At 40.7% G+C, this 25357-nt stretch overlaps 1 pseudogene; it reads left to right on the top strand.

Annotated features, from left to right (window-relative positions):
• Positions 1-12224: 12224 nt before the first annotated feature.
• Positions 12225-23340, top strand: LOC9642097 (annotated as a pseudogene).
• The last annotated feature ends 2017 nt before the right edge of the window (positions 23341-25357 follow it).

The raw sequence follows: 25357 nt of genomic DNA, 5'->3' as shown, positions 1-25357 counted from the left end.
CTAGTATATTTTCTTGGATTCATCCAATGAAAGAGCTTAGTAATACACATTATTAGTACCAAAGATTAGTATGAAAATCTCCTCCTCAATTGTATACTAAACATAGAAAAGTTGCTAGAGATTCTCTTTGCATCAAAGACTATCATTACACTTTGATTATATAAGTTATTGAAATGTTGTTAGTACATTTGTGAGCCCAAATGGCATCATTTTGTATGCAAAAGTTCCCCAAGGAGTGGTGAATGTTGTTTTCAGCTGATCCTCTTTCTTAATTCAAACTTAAAAATATTTGGAGTACAAAAGGTGTATCACTTATGCCCTGCTATTTCATCAAAGATTTCATCCATGAATGGAATGGGATGATGACTATATTATGTAGCATCATTCAACTTTTTATAGTTGATGCACACTCTCCATTTCCCTCCCTTTTTTGGTACTATTACAACAGGTGACACTCAATCTGAATTTGCTACTTCAAATATAAAGTCAACTTTGATTAACTACATCAGCTTAGCATAAACAATATCAAATTTAAAGGTCCTAATCTATATGGCTTTTGAGCCATTAGCTTTGCTTCTTGATTGAAATCTCACATTCCACTATATCCACTTGCCACAACTCCTCATAAGAGTTTATGAAAAGCTTTGGGAACTTCTTCAACATCATTATGTAGCTTTCATATTCACCCTTAGAAAACTTTGCTTTTGCAAGCATCTTCTCCAACTGAGCATAAGAGCTGTGTTTGTCCACATTTTCTTGCAAAAAGTGATCTCTTTTCTTAATGATAGCTTGGGGTTCTATTCATTTAACAATCTTTGGCATAATCTATAATGCATATAGATCATTCACTTTGTGATCATTTTCTAAATTTAATTCATAATCATTATTCCATAAATCTTAGCTATCATCATTGCTCATGAGAGATTCTTCCAACACCTTTGTAGGATTTTTTGCACAGCTATTTTGACCTACTTTTCATCATATATAACCATTTCACTTGCCTCTCAATCATTCTTGGCATGGACCTTATGCAACCAAAAATGTCCAAAGATCATAGGATAACTATCACTACTTCTCTTTAGGTGAATAACATGTACATCAACCATAGTGAATATCCCATAAACTACTATAGGAACGTTAGTGATCATTCCAATTGACTTCATCTAATTATCACTTGCCACTTTAATCTTCCACCTCAAAAACTGAGTACATTTCAACCCAAAGTTTCATCAACTAGTCACTTATGACATTTATGGTTGCACCACCATCCACTAGAATCCTTTGTACTCGAATCCCTTCAACCATTGGAGCATTTATGTCAGCTTTAGTAGTGAGAGTTTGCACTCTATATGTTCATTCATCTTTTGCCTTTCTCACTCTTGTATTGATTCTGATAAAGCTCTCTCTACAATCTTGGGCATTTGGAAAGGAGTTGAGCAATAGTGATGTTTGTACAAACTTCACTTAAATCACTTATGATAGAATATTCCTCTTGGCACTTGCCAATCTCTATATCTTGGATCCTAACCTTTCAACAAGGTTATATCTCTCTATCCTTCTTTTTCTTAGTAGAGCGGATTTCCATTGGATATAGCTTTAGTTGCTCCCCTCAAGGCCTCTTTATACCAAGCATGTCTTGATTTTTAGAATCAAGATCTATGCTATTGCCACTTGAAGCTCCTTTTAGATTCACTTTTGGTTCTTTAGTTACATTAATCATGTTGACTTGTTATTGAGCATTTTGTTGTTGAAATCTCTATTGATTCTATGGGCAATGTAGGGAATAAAGCTTAGGTTGTTTACAAGTGAAGTAAACAACTGGATTTATTACTCTTTAGTGCTAGCATTCATTGCTATAATGCCCAAACTCTTTACAATTGTAACATATAACATTTTCTTGATCACGTGGGGGTGGCTTTTGTATATGATCCTTTGGTGGTTGATCATTATAAGGTGGCTACTGTTGAGGAGGTCATGGTGGCCTTCCCTGAAGCAAATGCAACTTTAGTTCACCAAAATTTGCAACTACATTTGCTAAGTTCTCCTTTAGTATTAATTGTGAGTGTCTTACTATTGATGTAAGAGTTACTACCTTCTCTTAAGTAGAGTATAAGGTTGCCACATCATAATCTTGAGCCTCTAGAGGCTTCTCTAATAGCTCTTTGTTCTTAGTAGTAATCTTTAAGGCTTCTTGAAGATTTTTTGAACCATTTTTCTTCACCTTTTGTTGCAACATCAGCTTAAAACTACTGATGAATGTTATAAGAACTAAGGCATCTATCTTAATAGCCAATTTGGAGTCCTTCTTGGGAGTATCCTCTTTTTCTCCATCACTTGAGGCTCCCATAACTTCAAAGCTACTTAGTAGTCTACCTTACAATTCTTCTCTACATTCACTATATGATTTCACACTCTCATTTTCATATTGCTTCAATTGGTCCAATTGTTTTATCAAGTCATCCAAACTTTTTAGTCTTCCATATCAAGAAATCTTATGTTAATACATCCCAATATGTGTGCATATTGTCAATTATACCACTTCATTACTGCATCCTCTATAAATGCTGAAAATAACTTTAGCTATGTTGTGGTGTTTGATTTTCATTTGAAAGGCAAACTCTCTGAAATATCTATTAACATCTTCACTTTGAGACTCATAGAAAATTAGGACCTCCACCATTTTCTCTACTCTAAAAAATTTTAATTAACTTTTTATAATAAACTCTAAGTTATTGTAATTTCCCACTACTAACTTGAGCTAGCGAATCTACTTCAAAGTTATCCCTTTTTGTAATGTATTTGATCTTGAAAGAATGAAACTCTTGCTTTGATTCTAGGGTATTTTTTTATAGAAGGTTAAACCTTGATTCTTGACCTTTTAACTTCCATTCATTTAATTCACAATCAATTTAAAATCTCTTACAACAACCACATTCTTATCTCCCAATGTTTTTGCTTCCTTCAATCCTTGAATCAAAGTGGTATATTTAGCTTGGTTATAAGTTCCTCACAAGTATAAAATTCTAATCCCCACTACTCATATAACATCCACTCATAAGCTAAGTTCAAAAAACAAGCTTTATCCTTCCAACTCACCACAGAAATATCTAAGAGCACTTTCTCAATCACTCATTTCTTTATTAAGACTTTTGAAAGAGTAAGGGATATCTCATAAAATCTTCAATGAAGCTAAAATTGAGATAACTCTAAAATGACGACTTTCTTGCTCTCAATAAAAAAATGAGGCTTTTTAAAAATTGAGCAAAGAAGTTCAATACTTAATGATATTGTGGAAAGCACCAATGGATTTTAGAAGGCACCCAGTAAAGTACAAAACATGGATCATGGAGGAGATTATCCAAAATTTTGCCATGGAAAAATGAAGTTTAAAGTTTTCTTTCCTTTCTTGTCATTTTTAATGTAGTGAATGTAGAAGTGTTTTGAGTTTTTTTCTCCTTTTTGTTTTCTTGAAAATCATGAAAAATAAATGGTCGAATAAAGTTTAATCAAGGTGTTATTTTAAACTGTTGTCCCCCACTAGATTATAATTTGTGGGCAAGTTTCTTTCATTTTCTTGAGGAGCTACAAGTGAGCCTATGGAAATTTTTGCCATATTCTTTTTGGGGCAGATTTTGTAGAGTGGCAATTTGATTTAGAGTAGATTTTTTGGTGAATACATTGATTTCATGAATATTCTTGTTTATTATTATATTTAAACTAGAGTCATTTACATATTTAAGGAAGGAATTCTTAAGTGTTATTAACCATTGATATGTTGAAATAATGCCAAATTTCATTTAGCTTTATTTTGTGTTAGTTTTGGCATTATGATGCAAGATACTCCAGGACTGTTCTAATGACACTCTATGCTTCTGTTCCTTTATTTCTTAGGTTGTATGCTCAAGAGATATTTTGTGCTTCAATTATATTACTCTTTAGCTTTATGTTCAGTAATTTGGCTTTATCTATTTGTTCAATGGCCCAAGGCTCTAAATATAAATTCTACTCTATTACCCTTGGCCCATGTGTCCAAAGGTTTAGTTTCCACTTCATGGTTATTTTATTATAAATTACCATAGGGTAAAGACTGAAAACCACGTGTGCTACAGATACATTATATGGTCTTTCATGATTAGTTATTTCTATCACAGCAGACCATCCAATTTGCAGTTAACTTGAGTTTTTTATACCCAATTCCCATGATTTTCCATTTATAAAATTTATACAATGATATATTTCGTTCTTGTTGGTAGAGATATTATAAGCCTATTGTAGCCAATATCAAGCTATAAAGAAATAATGCCTCTAACTCATACTTGTGTGTGAAAGTGTTTACTTGCCTATGCAAATAAAAAAAAGACTTAACATCACTCACAGAAAATTATAAGATGGATCTTTTAAGTATAGGTTTTTGACACATTCTCAATGCTCTTGAGTTATTTGATTTGTATAGTGTTTCCCAATATAACTTCAAGAACATGGGTAAGCCTTCCTTGAATTTCTATCATGTCCCTAACTAAAACCCATATTATTTTGTTGTTGTTGGAAAGCACTTTCAAATATTGATTTAAAACCATATCTAAAATTATATGGAAATGCCGCCATCTAATTTACCTCTAGGAAATATTTTTTTTTATGAAAAGTAAATACCAAGCCTTGAACATTGTAACTAGTATACTTATAATACTTTACTGCAAAATAAATTTCAATATGGCCACTAACTTCAACTAAGAAGATCTTATAAAATAATGTATAATATATATTTTATAGAAATTAAAAATATATAAACATGTGAGGGCCAAGTGTACGGCTACGATGCCGTATACTAATATTAGCGTAGTGGATTTTGGTAGCCGTCGGATTGGTTTCAATCCGGACCACTCGCTCCTGTATATAAGCTAGGGTTTTTGGGCTAATTGATATGCATATTTCTGTATTCCCTTTCTATATTCCAGGCACTCACATTGGTGGAGGTGAGGGGCACCTTTGATTGTCCCTGAGGAGTGCTTGGATTTGGGATTTTGATTTAGATTTAGCTTTTGCATCGTCTAGATCTAGCTTTTTCCATTTCCTTTCTTTTGTTCTTTCTTTTGGTTTAGATCTAGCTTTTTGCGTTGTCTAGATCTACCATTTCCTTCTAGCTTTTTGTCATCTCTCTTCTTTTGCTCTTTCTTTTTCGTTCATCTTCATGGCAGATCCGCAATCTCCTCCTTTGACTCTAGAGCAACAGTTGGTACAATTGCTTGATGCTATGCGCTTGCAGTTGAACAACCAAACTCAGTTGATGGCGGCGTTCACGGCACGTGGTACAACTCCTCCTGCTCTTGGTGCTAATCCTCGCGTTCGGCCGGAGTTCTTTCGCGGGAATCCTGGGGATGATGTGTACCATTGGTTCGATCACTTCACGGTGATTGCCACATATCATTCTTAGGATGATGCTCGACGTTTGCGTGAGTTTCCCACGTGTCTCCAAGGGACGGCGTTGCAGTGGTACAATGGTTTGAGCGCAGCCACTCGTGGGGATTGGAGTGTTCTCCCGGACGTCTTCAAACGCGCCTTCGGACATGCCGATGATTGTGATGATGCTTTCCAACAATTGCATCGTCTTCGCCAAGGGCCATCTGAGTCAGTGATGCAATTTGGCGTTCGTTTCCGAAGTCTTTTGCTTCGTGCGGAGCCAAATATGTCGGAGCGGATCAAGCTAGGAATGTTGTGGCCAGCACTTCGTCAAGATCTTGTCGGACTTGTGCATGCACTTGCTCCTGCCACCCTTGACGATGCTCTTCGCTTGGCACAACGTTATGAGACGTCGCCTCTTCCACTTCTTGCTGCACGTCCTTCCGCTCCACTTCCTATGGGTGATGGTCCTGTTCCAATGGAGGTTGATGCTGCTGCTGCTCGAGTCCAAGGACAAGCGCGAGGACGTGGTCGTGGCCGTGATGTTCGCTGCTGGGCGTGTGATGAAGTTGGTCATACTTATCGGCGTTGCCGTCGTTTTCCGGATTGGCGACCTCCATTTCCTGGGTGGAGACCTTGGCGTCAGCAACGTCCTGTGGGTGCTGCTGCAGTGGAAGGTCTGGACACCGAGATGCATCTGGGAAACGAGGAGTCGCGCGAGTAATGGAGGGACCTTGCGCGAATAAATCAGTGACCCCTCCATCTTTCTTTCGGGAGTATCATCAAGGGGTTCACTCGGCACCGGTTCATCCCGTGTTTACTTTCCAAGCTCGTTTTTATAACAAGAGGTCTCCTATTATTCTCTCCGTGTTGGTTGATACAGGTTCGAGTTTATCTTCTATTGCTCGACCTGTTACCACACGTTGTCGTCTACACTTGCGTCGTGCGGCGGAACCAGTTTTCATTCTTTATGGCAACGGCCGTACACATGCATGTGCACGGGATGAGGTGGACCTGGTTGTGCGTGTGGGCGATCTCGAGCTTGAGTTGCAGTCGTTGCGGGTGGTGCCGAGTCAAGCTTTTGACCTCATTCTTGGTATGGATTGGTTGCAGGGCAATCATGCCAAGTGTGACTTTGAGGCTTCTCCCCCTTGTCTCATACTTCCTTATGTTTCATCCATTCCTCTCACTTCCATACCTCTTCATCCCTCTACTTCTACCTCTGCTTCCATTACTTTTGTTCCCCCACTCTTTCCTTCTGTGTTTCCATCTTGTTCTGCTTTTCCCTTTTCCGATCCCTCCGACGATCTTTGTGTTGCAGCAGTTGACCGGCTCATGAAAGAGTATTCTGATCTCTTTGAATTTGACCTATCGTCTGGGGCCAAGATTGCCACACGTCATCTGATTCCAACCGGGGATGCTCGTCCAATCAAGGTTCCTGTTCGTCGTCGGTCACCTAAGGAGATCAAGATTTTACGAGCCAACGTCAAGGAAATGCTGGAGAAGGGTGTTATTCGGAAGTCGCGGAGTCCTTGGGCATGTGAACCTCATCTTGTGACGAAGCCTGATGGGAGTATTCGTTTCTGCATCGACTATCGCCCGTTAAACGAAGTGACGATCCCAGATGTGTATCCTCTTCCTCACACTGCTGATCTCTTAGATCGTCTGGGGCGAAGTCGTTGGTTCACCAAGCTAGATCTTGCTTCTGGGTATTGGCAAGTACCGATGGCCAAAGAAGATATTCCTAAGACTGCTTTTCGTACACCATTTGGTTTGTACGAGTTCTTGGTGATGCCGTTTGGTTTGAACAATGCTCCCGCAACTTTCCAGCGGATGATGGACGAGGTTCTTTGCGATATGCCGGAAGTGACTGCTGACTTCATTGATGATGTCTTGATCCATTCGGAGGGGACGTGGGAGGAGCACGTTCGTGATGTTTGTAAAGTGTTGGATCGGCTACGGGATGTTGGTTTAAAGCTGAAGCGGTCAAAGTGCGTGTTTGGGTCCAAGGACACAACTTATCTTGGGTACCGTATTTCTCGTGAGGGTTTGCAAGTTGATCCTGACAAACTTGTGGCTGTTCTAAAGTTCCCTACTCCGAAATATGTGAATGATGTGCAACGCTTTTTGGGTAAGGTGCAGTATCTCGGTCGTTTTGTGGATCATCTTTCCGATCGCACTACACCATTGCGAGCGTTGCTGAAGTCATCAACGTCATCTTTCATCTGGTGTCCGGATTGTGAGCGGGCGTTCGTGGATCTCAAAGAGCTATTGACGACTCCTCCGGTTTTGGCATATCCTGACTACACTCGACCTTTTATTTTGCGCGTGGATGCTTCTGACATTGGTCTTGGAGGTGTGTTGATGCAAGAGAGCTCGAGTGTGCCTGGTCAGTGCCATCCCATTGCATACATAAGCCGTACATTACAACCAGCGGAGATGAACTACTCCACGACGGAGAAGGAGTGTTTAGCAGCAGTCTGGGGTTTCGAGAAACTTCATGCATATCTACATGGTTCTCGGACGTTACTTGAAGGTGACCATGCTGCTGTTACTTCATTATTGAAGCGGAAGAACCTGGTTGGTCGTACGGCTCGATGGGCTTTGAAGCTTCAGATATATGATTTCGATGTTGTTCATCGCCCAGGGAGTTCTATGGCTGATGCTGATGCCCTTTCTCGAGCTCCTCTTCCTTCTCCACTCACTTCTCATGTTTCTGACGAACCTGTTGTTCCAGCGTCTGTGGATTTTCTAGATGAGGATTCTGTGCCGTCGGCGGTTGCTGTCCTTGACGTTCAGTGTCCACAGGGCGCAGAGCAAGATCTACCTTCTCTTGATGAGGTTCGCAAGGCTCAAAAGATTAAGCCGTGGATTCGAAGGCTTCGAGATGGGTTTGAGAATCCTGCATCACTTGCTGATGACTTGCCTTTCCGGCATTTACATTCTCAATATCGCCTTGAAGATGGCCTTCTTTATTTTGTGGGGACGGATCCTGATGATCATTTACGGTTGGTGGTGCCTTCGGTGTTTATTCCGCGGTTTCTCCATGCCTACCATGATTCTCCTGTTCTAGGTGGGCATATGGGACACCGTCGTGTCACCGAGAAGCTGCGCAGGTCTTTCTATTGGCCGGAGATGCGACATGATATTATCCGGTATGTGCGTAGCTGCGTTTGGTGCCAAGCTCGTAATACTCCCCCTTGTGCTGCGGAAGGACGGTTGGAGTCAATTGCAGTTTCCCGTCCGTTTGAGTTGGTGGCGTTTGATCTTATGGGACCTTTTCCACGATCGACTGTTGGCAATGAGTATGTTATTATTGCTTCTGACTACTTGACTCGTTGGGTGGAAGTTGGTGCTCTTGCTAGCGCCTCTGCAACTGCTGTTGGATACTTCCTCCTCAATCGAGTGGTGTTCCAGCATTCTTGTCCAGAGCGGATTCTTTCGGATAATGGTCCTGCATTTATGGCTGAGGTATTTCATGTTTTGACATCTCGGTTGGGGATACGCCACACTTTTACGAGTGCTTATCATCCACAATCAGACGGTCTGGTGGAACAGCTCGTTCGGACATTCAAAGGGATGATTGCGAAGTATGTGAACTTTCAACATTCGGATTGGGATGGTTATTTGCCGTCTCTTCGGTATGCCTATGTCACAGGGGTGCAGAGTTCTGTTGGTGCTTCACCATATAAACTTCTATATGGTCATGATCCAATTTTACCAACAGAGCTGGGTTTACCTTCGCGATTGCCACGAGCTCCTGATGCTAGGTCATGGGATCAGTATTTGACAAGCATTCTTCCACTTGTCCGAGCAGAGTCTGCCGAACACTTAGGCCGCGTACAAGTGGGACAACAACGGCGCTACAACTCCCATCATCGTCCATCTGCGGAGTACAAAGTGGATGATTTGGTGTTAGTCCGTTTTCCCCATCTTACGGTACGTGGTTTATCTAAGGGGCTCCTTGCGCAGTGGAAAGGACCGTATCGGGTGTTGCGGCAAGTTGGACCGCAAGTTTATGAGGTTCGGCATGACGTTCAGCAGGCCGATCCTCCGGAGATTGTGCATGTGCAGCGGTTAAAACGCTTCATACAAAGGGATCAGGAGCAGTTAATATCGTCTACAGATCCGCCGATGCCTCCTCCTGACGTTCCTCCAGATCCCGGCCCATCTACAAGAGAACCCTGACGGCCTTCCATTATTCCGAGAGGAGGGGATGATGTGAGGGCCAAGTGTACGGCTACGATGCCGTATACTAATATTAGCGTAGTGGATTTTGGTAGCCATCGGATTGGTTTCAATCCGGACCACTCGCTCCTGTATATAAGCTAGGGTTTTTGGGCTAATTGATATGCACATTTCTGTATTCCCTTTCTATATTCCAAGCACTCACAAACATATATAAACATAATGAAATTTATATACTTTAACATATTTAGATTATTCAGATCTTTTATGCTTGCCTTAAAGATAGAGCTATTCACACAACATGCTCTATATGGGGTGATATTTATATTTATTGTGTTTTGAGAGTTCCTCTCTTCCAAACCAAATATACCTATTTGTTCTGTAATCATTGTTTTGGTAGGCTTTATTAAATTCCTGTAGTGAATGAGACTATTGCACATAGCAAAGTGTGCAAAGCTTGTTGAAAGGAGATCCACCACCATTGTTAACACAAACTCCTCTACAAGTAAATTTTTTTAAAAATTTCATGACTTGGTGACTTTATATTGCTCTAGAGGATAGTACTAGTCTGAATTCAAGCTCTTCAAGTAGATTGATGCAAAAAGGACTGTCTTACACTCTAGAATCTCCATGATTGTGAAATACTAATAAAAAATGACAGTAAAGCTTTTTCTACCTATATTCGCATTCTCACCCCTGCTTGCAAAATAGTGACAAAAAAATAGAGACAAGAATATAGAAAAAGAAGAGAAAAAGAGAAAAATAAAATAGAAGAGAATAAAACTCAACCTCAAACCCCAAAGGCATGAGTAAGGATAAGCATATGTCACTCTCTCAACTCTACTTTACATTAACAATCATAAGCGGGAGAAAAGATAGTTAATTCAATGCAAATGCATACAATAGTGAGTGGGGGTTGTTTTCCAGCACGTCTAAATATTATTTATATACTACATGATTTTATAACTGTTCCTAACTACTTCTCACCTAGGTCAAGTTTTTCTTCTTTTAATGCCTAAACTTAGGTGTAATTTTGTTTTGCCAAAGGTTTCCTCTTTTGCTCTACTTGGGAAGATATACAAAATAAAACATTTACTTCTTTATCACTCTCCCACAAGAAAGCTATTGTTTATCCTTAAGCAGTCGAATTCTCCAAATCCTTTTCCAGGTTGTTGAGCTTGGTCTTTATAATGACAAGCTCGACACTTTGGTGTAGATCATCGAGTTCCTAACACATGATTTGATTCTTATGGTTGAGCATAGAAATGCATTGGTCCTGGTGGCTAATATACTCTACATCAGTGGTTATGGAAGTTGGGATTGCACTCTTGAGCTGTGGCACTAATGATTCAACTCGCCCATGACTCCATCCACTTTCTTGGTGATTGTCTTGAGATAGCTCAAAACTTATACATGGTACTTCATAGTTTCCTCGTCTTCTACCGGCTACATTGACTTGTCAACTTGCTGCTTGCCTCCCTTGATATGTTGAGTGAGCTCTTCTATGAAGCTATAGACTATTAACTTGCTAGACTAACTCATGGACTTGTGTGCAAAGGCATAGTTAGCCTTGACCTTATAGTGTTGTTATGGCATCTGCTGCTACTGTGGCTACCTCATCTAACTACACTTGTCAGTCGAGGGAGTATTGCTATTGGATGCATAGGTGGACTAGAGAAAATTTAACCCACACTCCTTCGATTCACCTAAACTTTCTTTTGTAATTTCATCCTCTTTATCCTGTTGAGTTTTTTTGCCGTGATTTTCTTGGCCTAAATTCACCTCATTGGTTATATCTATAGCTAATGGTTTTGCAACATCTATAGGTGCATCATGTGTTGGACCTAGTGGCCTAAATTCTGGAATTTCTTTCACAACTTCAGCATCCATCGTTCATCTAGTCTTGTCCATTTGTGTACTTGTCACTTCTCTGATGCTTGAAAAATTTTGTATAGGCATTGGAGTTGTCTTTGTAGATGTAGATGAGTCATAACTCTATTCCTGATCCAAGCATGGTGTTTTATCACCATACTTGCTACATCCAGCCTTTCAACAGCATACTCAGCCACTGGATTTTTGTAGAACGAACCCTAGAGGTCTCACAGCTTAGATTTTTGGATCTAGGCAGAGTTTCCTTTTGAGGGGAGAATTTTCCTCACTTAAATCTGTATTATCAAGATTCTCTTTCACTTCCACATCCCTCGCTATGTAGTGGTGGCTCAATGGTAAGGTGAAGCATGGGATCCACTTGAGTGGTGTAATGCTCATAGATGTGCTGCAAATAGATAAAGACCCCCATCTACACTTGCCTTCCCTTGCCTATTTGTAAGGCGACATTTTTCATTTCGGCCACAAATCCATTGTAAGTGAAATGAGCTATGTTTATTTGCGGTCCAGTCTTGATAGCTTCCAACAAGCGGACTATCTTGATACTAGCATTTTTTGCACAATTGTCCTCCCATTGATGATGGCACACAACACTTTAAGCCTAGCATGATAGTTGGGCTTCAAGTAGATGAAGTTGCCTTCTCATCCGAATATGTAGTTTGGGAGGACGTATTTTTCGGGTATGCAATCCTTCTTATTTCACCCTCATTGTCTAGGTGAAAAATCTGAGCAAATTGGGTGAGTCCAAAGGGATGGACTCGCCTACGGAAAAGAAAAACATGTTCTTTTGGGTACCACTTCTGCATAAGCTTGATCCCTTGTTTGACTGGTATTTCTCCTTCAAGCAGCTCTGCATAGGTGAGTAACCCAAAGGCATTAAACTAAAACTTGTCATAGGGAGAAAGCATAAGCTCCCTAGACAGCTTTACTTGGCCATAATCCAACTCTTCATTGCCAAAGGCAACCAAGAGATAGAGTGCGGTGCCAATGGAGGTGCCCAAGAGAGATCTTGCATCAATGGTGCAAAAGTGGAGTTGACAGCTTGTGGTGGTGGCATGAGGACAAATCCGCTTGACCCAGTAGGCAGCAACAATGGTATTTACTTTTGCACAGATTAGGTGGTATTTGAGTTGTTGTACATTGCTTCGGAGTTAAGCCTGGAGTGTCGACACATCTTGGGGAAAGCATAAGGAAAAGAGTGAGAGAGAGAAAGAAGCTCCCTAACCACTTCCAAATTACCTAAGTCACCTTGCCTTTATTTGGTTTTATATACAAATGTATTGTGGAAATGTTTTTTCCTTGTTGGCCTAGTAATCTTTGCTTATTAATCTTTATAGTTTCCTGGCAGAGTTTATAGAATGGGGCAAGAAAAATAGAGATATTACTTTTAGAGTATCTACCCTTTCTTTTCTTTTCCTCTAAATCTTGTATTACCTAGAGAAAATTTTTATAGGCTATACCAACAAGATTTTGAGGGAATGTTTGCTCTAAAGAAGGAAATATTTATCCAATTTATCCCTTAATTTCTTTCTTTGGAATTTCCCCATCAAAGAAAGTACTTAGATATATGAGGGTTTCTCTAGCATAAACATGAATCTTTCTCAAGGGATATATATTTTCCCTTTGTTTTAAATGAATAGATCCCTATTTGAGCTTATCAGGAAAAACTTTTTCTTCTATCTAATTCTCCTGATCTAGCTCTATGGGAAGATAGAAAATCTTTGAATTAAGATCTTGAGTGATCTTAATATCCCCTCTATCCATTTTAAAAATTAATTTTACATGATCCTATAATTGAAAAACTAATCTGCCTTCTGTCAAGAATCCCCCAATTCTTGCCACATTCCTGACTCTCGCCGGATTCCTAACCTACAGACCACATTCCTGACTCTCGAGACACTTCCCTATTCCTGACTCTCGAGACACTTCCCTATTCCTGACTCTCGAGACACTTCCCTATTCCTGACTCTCGAGACACTTCTCTATTCCTGACTCTCTGATTTCCTGTACGATTCCTGAGTATCGAGCCACATTCCTGATGATGATGTGGCGCCTCCTCGACCTCAGCTATATTTAGGCCATCCTCGATCCAAGAGTGGTGGAGCTTCATCAACCTATAGTATATATAGATTAGCCTTGTTCCATTTCTCCACAATCTGAATCAACGCTAGTCTAAGGCTTTTTCTTTGTTTCCACTAGCTTTTCTCTTTATCTTTTGCATTTTTTAGTCTTGATCTTGTTGGGGGTCTTGACAGTTTGATTCAAATTGTGTTTTTTCGTTTTTTGCTTTAGCTCGTTTTGATTGTTTGACTACCTTTGCCTTTTTTCCCCCTTTTCCTTTCTTCTTGCCGATGGAGTCTCCAAGCCATCTTGATTTCTTTGCCAAAGTCCTTGCAAAAATCCAGTCTAAGAATACCAAGCTGAAGGTGACCCTTCTTCGCATGCAGCAGGAGCTTGCTCCACTTTCGGCTCAAGGATCCAGCAAAGTTCCTGAACCGAAGGTGAGTTTCCTAGCGAAATTTTCGGGCAAGTGTTCAGAGCTTCGTGGATTCCTGAACTAGATGGAGCTGATCTTTGCACTTCAACATCGGCGATACCCCACTCCCGAGTCTTAAATCGGCGCGATTGGGATGTTGCTCCAAGGTGCAACTTTGTCATGGTTTTCTCCTCTTCTGGAGAAGAGCATGAAAGGGGTCGTGGTTCTGGAGCTGATGGATCTTCAATTGTTCAAAGAGAAACTCAAAGCATGTTTTGGCAAGACAGATCGGGTTTAGGCTGCTACCACAAAGATGAGACGTCTCTCTCAGGGGTCTCTCTCGTCCTGCCTTGATCTACGTTGTAGAGTTCCAACTCCTTGCCTTGGACACTCAGTGGGATGAGCAGGCCCTAATTAACCAATTTTGTTTTGGCCTCAACAATGGTGTCAAGGATTTGTTGCCACCATGGAGGATCCCAAGGACCTGTCGGACGTCATCAACAAAGCTGTTCAATGTGACAATCGTCTCTTTGAACGTCGTCAGGAAAGTCACCGCGCCGCTGTTTTTCCGTCTCAGACTCAGGAATCCCAACTTGAGTCTTCGGGGCATACTCCTGAACCTACTGCTCCGGTCCCGATGGATATTTCTAGTACTCCCTAACTCATTAGAGGGAAGTTGAGTCCTGCTGAGAAGCAACGTCGAATATCTCATAATCTTTGCCTCTATTGTGCTGATCCTAATCACAAAGCAGCTGTGTGTCCCAAGAAGCCTCCCCGACTGCTCGAGTTCACTCTGCCTCAAAGTCCACCTCTGTTGCAATCAGGAAACGACCCTGTCCAAACAGAGTAGGAGCTGTCTGCTTGGACTCCCCGAATAAAAATCACTTTTCTTCTTTATCAAGCTCCTCACCACCTTTCATCAAAGCCACCACCAATTCCCACAACTTTCGCGTCCCATGTCTCTTTTCTTTCACCGGACAATCAGGACTCAAGGCTCTGGCACTACTGGACTCAGGTGCAACTTCCTGCTTCATGGACATCGACTTTGTTGCCCAACATCACGTTCCTCTTTCTCCTACTATACGGGATCTGAGGGTTGAAGGCATCGGCGGGCATTTTGTGTCTCCATCTTCTGGACTTAGGGAAACATTACCCGTTCGAGTACACATCGGGTCCACCATCACCGATATCGCCTTCAACATCATCAACAGTAAGTCCTCCTCTGTGGTGCTCGGTCTTCCTTGGTTCCAACTACATCAACCTCAGATCTATTGGAAGGAATTACAGCTCATCTCTCCCACATGACCATCTCTCACGGCTTCCCCTGCTGTTCATCGAGTCCAAATCAGGAAAAGTTCCCTAAACTCAAATCAGGGTTCTGTTCCTGACTTTATGAAGTTTTCACCCTCTTGTTTTTCCTCTCTTCCATCTTACACTGGATAGTATCCTCATCTCATCATTCCATTTAGTCGTACACCTCCTCCTATCTCCACAATCACTATGAAAGAACTCCTTCATGAAGAATCTATTTTCCTTTTTGCTTTGCATGTTTCTCCTGTCAGTCTTCCTGAGAAGTATCATGATTTTGGGGATGTGTTTGACAAGAAAAAAGCTAGTGTACTTCCTGTTCATCGGCCTTATAACTGTCCCATTGATTTACAGAAAGGAGTGTCACCTTCGTGGGGGCCTATCTATGGGTTATCCCTGTTCGAGCTTAAGGCCCTCAAAGAGTACATGGATGAGAACCTTGCCTTGGGGTACATTCAGCATTCGCAGTCCCCGGCTGGAGCGCTTGTCTTCTTTGTCAAGAAGAAGGATGGGAGTTTGTGGCTAATCATCGACTACCGAGGTTTGAACAAAGTGACTGTTTGGAACCGTTATCTATTGCCCCTGATCTCAGACTTGTTGGAATGCCTCGGCGGTGCCCGCTTCTTCACCAAGATCAACCTCCGTGGAGTATACAACCTGATCTAGATCCGTCCTGGTGATGAATGGAAGACTGCATTCCAAACCTGCTATGGCCACTTTGAGTACACTGTCATGCCATTTGGCTTAACAAATGCTCCAGAAATTTTCCAACACATGGCGAACAACGTCTTTCGGGAGTTTCTTGATCAGATGGTGATCGTCTACCTTGATGACATCCTCATCTACTCAAAAACTCAGGAGCATCATAATGAACATGTATGCAAGGTGCTGGCGAAGCTGCAAGAATACGGCCTATACGCAAAGCTTGAGAAATGTTCCTTCGATCAGCAGTCTGTGGAGTTCCTTGGGTACATTGTCACTCCTGAGGGTATCACGATGGATCTTGCCAAAGTCAAGACTATTCTCGAATGGGAGCCTCCACAATCAATGTCAGACGTTCAAGTTTTCCTTGGCTTCGCCAACTTCTACCGCAAATTCATTGATCATTACTCTGACATTGTCCTTCCTCTCACACATCTCACTCACAAGGATGTTCCCTTCTCTTGGTCTACTGCTGCCCAGTAGGCCTTTGACACACTCAAGGCGGCCTTTAGTTCTGCTCCCATCTTAATCCATGCTAATTCCTCACAACCTTTCTTCATCGAGACTGACGCCTCCGACTTTGTCATCGATGCTGTGCTGTCTCAACTCAGAGCGGATCACGAACTTCATCCGATCGCTTTCCATTCTCGGAAATTCCAGCCTGTGGAGAGCAATTACGAAATCCACGACAAGGAGCTCCTTGCCATCGTGGATTCCTTTGGAGATGGCGCCGTTTCTTGGAGGGGGCGGGCCATCAAACAACAGTCTGGACAGATCACAAAAATCTCGAGTACTTTGCCACTTCCCGAGTTTTGAGCCATCATCAAGCGAAGTGGGCACAATTCTTGAGTCGGTTTGACTTTGTTATCAAGTACAGACCTGGAAAGCTTCAAGGCCTTTCTAATGCTCTCTCAAGGCGCTCCTATCTCAATCTCAGGCCTGGTAGTCCTGCCTTCGATCAACAGGATCAAGTTATCCTCGGTCTTGATCGGCTTCAAGTTATGGCAATTTCCCTGGCCCCTCAGGACTCCTCCTTCATGGATGCGATCAGAAACGATCTTCAATCTGATGATCTCGCCAGCAACATTTTCCCCCATCTTCAAGCTGGACACCCAGTGACTCCCGACTGCCGGCGATTTGACGAGTTTGAGTTCTTAGATGGCTTATTGTACCGTGGGGAGCAGCTTTACGTTCCTGAAGGTGATGCTCAAAGGTTAGTCCTGATGGCGTGCCACGATAGCCCGACTACTGGTCACTTCGGCATTGCGAAAACCTATGAGCTAGTTGCACGGGACTTTTGGTGGCCTCACATGGACAACTACATCAAAGCTTTTGTTACCTCCTGTGACACTTGCGCCCGGAATAAGATACCTCACCACCTTCCTTCAGGTTTGCTTTGTTCCCTCCCGGTCCCTTCAGGTCCTTGGGAATCCATCTCCATGGATTTCTTGAGTGATCTTCCTAGTTCTTGAGGCTTCAATAGCATTTTAGTTGTGGTGGATCGCTTCACAAAGATGGCGCACTTCTTGCCGTGTACCAAGGAGTTTTCAGGCGAGGACATGGCAAAACTAGTATTCAGGGAAATTTTTCGACTTCATGGGATTCCTATAGATGTGGTTTCGAATCGGGGGCCTCAGTTCATCTCTCATTTCTGGCAACGGTTTTTGCAGCTGCTTGGAGTGAAGGCCAACCTCTCTTTGGCGTATCATCCTCAAACTGATGGATAGTCCGAGCAAACGATTCAGACATTGGAACAATTCTTGAGGTGCTTCATCAACTATCATCAGGATAACTGGTTCGATATCCTTCCTTTTGCTAAGTTCTTTTATAACAACTATGTTCACTCCTCTCTTCGAATTTCCCCCTTCTTTGTGAACTCTGGCCGAAATCCCCGATTCAATCTCTCACTTCCTTCTCCATTCAAATCCTCTCGTTCAAATCCCCGCTCTGAGGCATTTGTCTCCAACCTCCAGGAAATCCACAACTCCATCTCCTTCCACCTCCATCGTGCTCAGGAATCTCACAAAACATTTGCCAATATCCATCGTCAGGATTGTCCCCCTTACAATATCGGGGATAAAGTCTGGCTCCTCAGGTGAAATATCTCCACCACCAGGCCCTGTCCAAAACTTGATTTCGAACGCCTAGGTCCTTTCCCTATCACTGCCATCATTAATTTTGTCACTTATCGCCTTGCACTTCCCTCCTCATATCAAATTCACCCCATTTTTCACTCCTCTCTCCTTGAGCCTTATATTCCCAGTCCTATTCCAAATTGGGTCATTCCTCCGCCTCCACCAATGCAGCTCGAGGATGGGTCTGAGTATGAGGTTCAGGACATCCTTGATTCCAAGATTTCACGGTCTAAACTCTACTATCTGGTTGACTGGATGTGTTACGGACCTAAGGAATGCACTTGGGAACCTGCGGACAACCTCATTCATTCTTTTGACCTTGTTCAGGACTTCCACCTCTGCTATCCTTCTCGTCCCAGTCCTCATTCTTTTTCTCCATCTCCCATCCCTCGCCACTCATCTCATCCTCCTCTTCATTCTCGTTCACATCCTCGTTCCACTCGTTCTTGAGGAGGGGGTGCTATTAGCAATCCCCCAATTCTTGCCACATTCCTGACTCTCGCCGGATTCCTAACCTGCAGACCACATTCCTGACTCTCAAGACACTTCTCTATTCCTAACTCTCGAGACACTTCTCTATTCCTGACTCTCTGATTTCCTGTACGATTCCTGAGTATCAAGCCACATTCCTGATGATGATGTGGCGCCTCCTCAACCTCAACTATATTTAGGCCGTCTTCGATCCAAGAGTGGTGGAGCTTCATCAACCTATAGTATATATAGGTTAGCCTTGTTCCATTTCTCCACAATCTGAATCAACTCCAGTCTAAGGCTTTTTCTTTGTTTCCACTAATTTTTCTTTTTGTCTTTTGCATTTTCCAGTCTTGATCTTGTTGGGGGTCTTGACACCTTCTTGTGGTTCTATAAAGTTTAATGTAGCTTTGTAAAAAAATTTTAGGCCCCTATCCTTCATCCAGTTAGCCACCCTATCTGTGCACTTAGGAGCCCGAGTAGGTTTTGAGCTCATGAGCTCACGACTTCTCAAATATAAGATAAACATTTGTTCATCTTGAACTAATATTTTTTCATCTTTCCAATTTTGATTTAATCTATATTTCCAAGTAAATTCAATCAATAAAATACAAATATAAATAGATCTCAACACTAAAAGCAATCTAAAAACACTTCTCAAGCTCTACAATTGTAAGGTTTGCTTGGTGGATATGATGGTCAATCTTAAGATCTTGGTTTAATTCCTGTATAAAAATGTAATAGATGTGTTTGTAGGCTAAATATACCTTTCCCTTGTTCTCCCTTTGTGTAAAATCTGGATGGGTACAGAATGGATTTTTGTAGATTCAGACAATGTAGCTCATACCTTTTGATGACTCAGTCACAACAACAAACTCCTTAACTACAGCATTGATGTAATTTGTCTTTGTGATTGTGCATTTCAACTCTTTTGCTAGCTTGATCTTCTCTTGTGCACCTTTTGAAATTAAAGATCTATATTGTACAACCTTTCCATTCCTAGTTGGTCATGTATACTGGTTTAATGTTGACATTGGTGGCATAGCAGTATCAACAACAATATTTGAGAAAGTCTTTAGTTTGAAACCTACTATCTCCAAATTTCAATCTCTTCTTTAAAAAGATTGTAGCTTTGCTCAACTAGCCACTCCTTTGGCACAAAATCTAGATTCAAAATAGTTGAGCTATAGATTCATCTTGTATGAGTAACATCAGTCCCACAATAGTAAATCTAGTTTGACTGACGGCCCTTTACCCCTAGATCTTGACAACCCCAGAAACATAGCACTACTGAAGAATTTGAACCTGAGTGCACAAATGTGAGACATTGACCTCGACTCCCAATCATTCCAAAGCAACGTGCATTGCTCTTAGCACTAACTCTTCGAATTGCCCAATTGATACAAGAAACTAACTTATGAGCAATAACCTTCTCAACTTCTGGCACTAGACTTACTTGTGTAACAATTAGCATCTCCTCCACTCTATGTTCTTTAATTCTACTTCAGTGTCATAGAACAAAAAGGTAGTCAAACTTTGAATGATGAGAGCTAGAAGGAGTGATGTTTGGCCTATCAAATGTTTGTCGACGCTTCATACGGGCTGTTTTCATATCCTTAAATGGTTCATAACTTAATTCTATAGGAGTTCTAGCAACAACTTCCTCCACCATCTTAAACATTGACCTTGCTGCCGATGTTGTCCTTTTGAAGCCTGTTTAAGTTCGGACCTATACTAGCAAACCTTACTTCCTATGCAACCAAAGTTTTTGATGACTGCTCAAGAGATCTAGTGAGGTCAAAGAGTGTAGCTTTATAGAGGGATATTTTTCCTTTCCCTGCTTCAGAAGCTTTCCAATTCCAATATTTGTTTTTAAAGAATAATTGTTGGTATAAGTGCAATGTCATCAAGTGGTTGATTCTAGGAAAATGCAATATTTGAATGTGATAAAAAAGAAAATGAAAGAAAACTTACATAGAGAATATAATGGCCCTATTGAAACATTTAAACTTCCCATGATGCAAGCTATCATTTCATATGTAAAAGGCATTCAATTAGCACTTTGTCTCCTTCACACCACCATATATACATTTCATTTGCCTTTGCTTTGTGCTCCTCTTTAGTTGGTGCATCCATCCATTCCCGACAAAGTTGCTTGAACTCGTGATAGAAGTCAAACTTGATGCATCAGTAATATTTGTTGACACTCTTTGCCCAATAAACCTCACAACTTTTTTCTTTACTTTGTAACAACTGACTTTTATCACCTCCAAACACTTGCCACACAGCCAATCAATTAGCACTAGTAGCATCTCCCATAAAACCATGGAAGTTGGGTTTTTTTCTAGTTCGCTATTCAACAACCTCAAACATATATGTCCAAAAGACAATTTGAGCTTGGAAATCTTAAACTTTAAATTCAGCTATAGTCAATGTGCATTCCAACCTATAGAAGGAATGAGTATAATGTAAATTAGTATGGAATCCTTAAAAAATGAAAAGCCACTTACTTGTGATTATAAACATAGGCTCCCATAGTTGACTAGCTTGAAACTCTTTTCATATGGTTGAAATGGATCTAGGAATTAACCAAATCCCCATCTCCATCCATATCCATTTGTTATATAAGGGCCACACCAAAAATAGGACTAAGGTTTGGCATTTTAAAGATGAAAGGGTGTTGACTATTTAAAGTCATTTGGCCAATGAACAAGCTCCCATGAATAAACTTGTAGGGATATTTTTTCTTTAACTCCAAACTTGCATTTAATCTAGATTGAAGTTTTTCATCTCGCCCTTCTTACATCCAATTTTTTATTCTACTAAAAAAAAATAGTGTTATTAGTGACAAAGTAGAGTTAAGTATTAATCTTATACCTATTTAAATTTGTCACAGGTTCTATATTTCGAAGTTCTTTCAAGCTATTCTCTGTGAACTCTTTTTTGCTATTAGATTATAGCAAAGTGTCCACCACATAGTCCTTTAATACAAACTATTAAACACACTTTAAAGTTACAATACTTTTCTTCCCAACCTCTGTAGTAATAGCAACTTTCAAATTGTGAAAAGAATCATAGTGGATTTCTTCCTCTATTGCGTGTTGGTGGACTGTTGCTTTACGTAAATATCCATCCCGTGAAAGAAATAATACATTTTTGCATTGTAACATGCTTGACACACAGATGTTACCCGCATTTACAACATCTAAACCATATAGCAACCTCATCACACCTAGGGGGATTAATTGTTGAGCCTTCAAAGAAACATATATTTTTGTAATGATCAAAAATGCATTTCTTAATGACACACTAAAGCTGTCCACTACAATACACTATGGACATAAATTCATTGAAATGGGAGAAGTGGGTCATCTTTACTCTACACCATTTATGTGGATCAAGATGTGTCATACCCCTCTTCCTACTTGACAAACTAGCCGGTAGAAACTCAAAGAATATATTCCCATTATAAGAAGAAGGAAGCTCCTCACCTCTCATGTATTTAAACTCCTTTATTTCTAGCGATAATAATTGAGATTGCCAAAATACTTTATCCACTGCTTCAAAAACTAATCCAGAAGGAACACACCTACTTGTCTAGAAAGTTATATCGGGAAGTGAAGAATGGATTTTTTTATTTAATTACCCTTATCGAGACATAGATTTTCTAGACTAACTAATCCCAACTTTAGCTTGAATCTTTTACAAAGGAAGATTTAGAAAAAAATTGGGGAGAAACTGACAAGAAAGAATAAAGATATTCTTCTATATTATACACTTTAATTAGTTGTGTTCTTGCAAAGGAAAAAATTAATTATTTTAAAAAAATATGTAACTATTTAAATTCTAAAGAGATATAAGAATCTTAAAGAGCCACCCATACTAAATGTATAATTGATTGTGAAAGGAATAATATTGTTGAAATGAATGGGGTTATAAGCAAGAGGCACCAATCAATCATAAAAGTTGTAACATTGATTATTTGTTCTCCCTCTCATCTCCATGCTCTCTTCCTTTCAAAAGAGTTTCATTCTTTTATAAGAAGTGAGAGAGAGTCAAGCTCGGAAAGGTTGGTTCGTGTGCAATTTTTTCATAATTATAACTTTTCATAATTATAACCACTTATAACCCCATTCATTTCAACAATATTATTCCTTTCATAATCAATTACATATAAACGAGTTTTCACGAGCTTGTTCTTTGTCTTTGATATTGCAGTTGCTCTTGGCCTTTGCAAGTGGACAGCAGCCAGAGGGGCCTCACGTAGACATGCATTTAGCTGACGCTGACGCCAGAGAGTTGTATAGATCTGGGGAAGGAAGGGTTGGCACTGACGAGTAGACTTTCATTCACGTTTTCTCAATGAGGAGTGCCATGCAGCTCCACGCCACATTAGCAGCCTACAAACACCTGTACAAGCGTGACATTGACAAAGTCATCTATCCAGTGTCCAGAAAGCTGCCTAGTTCTTAAAGTTGGAAGGAAGGAAAGTGAAAACTTACTTTTGCTGGAAGGCCATAAAGCGAGAAACTTCCAGGGACTTCGAAGATGCTCTCAGGCTGATCGTTAAGTCTGCAACAAGGCCTGGACGATACTTCGCCAAGGTTTGTCACGTTTTTTCTTGCTTCCGTTCTTCCTTCGAAACTTATGCGTATTCTCTCCGTCCAGGTTTTGTATGACTTGATGAAAGGTATGGGAACCGATGACTCGACGCTGATTAGAGTGGTCGTCACCACGGCCAAGCAGGATATGCAGTACATCAAGGCGGATTTCTAAAGAAGCCATTAGAATCAATGATCTTGGGTGACATTTCTGGAAACTACAAACACTTCCTGCTCAGCCTCGTCAGGGGGCACTGACGGGTCAATAGCCTGTAAATATAGCGCGTGAATTGGTTTTTTTTTCTTCTAGAAAGACTAAAACTTATGACGAGTACCTCAAAAAGTTCGTAGAACTTATCCTCGGATAGGACACAGCCAAGATTCTTGGTCACCGGACACTGTAAATTCTCTTTCCTAGAAGCTGGTGCTTGAGAGGCGTGAGCCACGCTGATGTAAGTTTCCAGATTGTGTACAGTACCATCTACAGCACACATGCTTGTTATGTCTTTGTACCTTGTGATCGTAATCTGGTGAAGTGCCCTTTGTGGTTTTCATAAGTCTTCTATCTTATGCAAATTCAGCATTGAAAGCAATAGGGCTTCATTGTTTGTTGGTGACAAAAATCTCTTCTAAGAATTTTTTTTCTCGGATCCGCAAATAATGTTAGTCCCAAACGCAAAATCCATCATCGTACTTCAACACTGAGCCCTAGATTCGGGAATATGCTCAGCTTGTTGGGTTCTAAACTTTTTCAGAAACTAAGTTCAAACTTTTTTCTTGATACTTGCAAAAGGAATAAGAAAATAAGAGGTGAATATTAAAAAGAGGTGAAAGATGGATCAAAGTTAATATCAGTTGCTTGTTTAAAAGTGTCCAAGAAGTGTTTGAAGGGTAAATCACGGCAGGGATATAGTTTGGTTGTGGTGTAAAATAGTGTAGTGGACTACAAAAGTTTTAAAACTCTTTGGAAAAGTCAAAAGGTTAAAATCCTGTAAAGGTGTTGGAAGTCACTTTGTTAGTGTTGAATTAGAACTTGCAAAAAGTCTTTTTACTATATTATCCATGGTTGGAGTTGGATAGTCAATAATACTAAGCCAAACAAAGTTGCATATGTCCTCTAGGAAATCTCTGGGAGTCCCACCTCAAAGAGTTGTCAATCTTGATGATTAATCAAGAGTGCGCGTTGTTGTGCACGAATGTCAGCACGTTGGTCTTTAGATAGATTTTGTGTTGGATCTCCACATTGCATCTAAGTGCCATAGAACGTTCAAGGCTTGAGTTTAGACTTTTCTTCGCTGATGATCTTTACTAAACTTTAATAGCTTTTGCCTTCTCCAACTCTTTTCTTCGATGATGATAGCCGATGATCTTTGACTAAACTTTAGCTTTTGCCTTCTCGGATTGTGCAAAACTTCCATAAGGCAAACTTACTAGTCGTAATTTTTTCTGTAGTCGACAGAGAGCTCAAGGAAACTGGCCAGTTTGAAGAGATGCGTGTGGATGTGGGAGCACAGCATGGAGAAAGTTTCAGCGGGTAACTCTCTCTTTTCTAAATCGTTCTAGAGTAATTGGTGCGTGGATTCGCTACTGACTTAGACATACAAGTGAAGGGTGCCCATGAAGATTGTTCCCATTCTAGTCGGCGCATTGTCCTCTTGAGAGTGAAGCTCTGTGTGGACGGCTGCTTGCAAAGTACCTTCTCTGTCTCCTCAGACTTCTGTCACTGGGGATCACGGTAATTCTCTTTTCAAGCTTCAATCTATCCTTTTCAGGCATATATTGTATATCAATCTATCCTTCTCTTTTCACGCTTCAATCTATCCTTTTCAGGCATATGTTGTATATCAATCTATCCTTCTCACACATGTACTACGACAGAAAGCCTGGCCCCATTTACAAGTCCATCAAGACACTTGACGTGTGTGAGGTCAAGAACTTTACTTGGGAAGACTTGGTTTCCTACCATACGTTCAAGAGTGAACCTTAATCTAGATCTTGACTCTGCAGCTGGCCTGTCAATGGATTAATCCACCGTGTATACTTCGAATTGTGTTGATCTGTTGAGACTAGAAAATATAAATCTTTAAGTGGAGCAGGTTGAACTCCACATGCCTCCATATGCACTAAGGCAACAGTATAAACGACTTGAATGGCTGCTGGATCAAATTCTTGAATCACGGCCTGAAAAGTAA

Source organism: Selaginella moellendorffii, unplaced genomic scaffold, assembly GCF_000143415.4.
Source record: "Selaginella moellendorffii unplaced genomic scaffold, v1.0 SELMOscaffold_16, whole genome shotgun sequence".
Taxonomy (NCBI): Eukaryota; Viridiplantae; Streptophyta; class Lycopodiopsida; order Selaginellales; family Selaginellaceae; genus Selaginella; species Selaginella moellendorffii.
The sequence above is the reverse complement of the archived record's forward strand: the minus strand, read 5'-3'. Positions and strand labels throughout refer to the sequence as shown.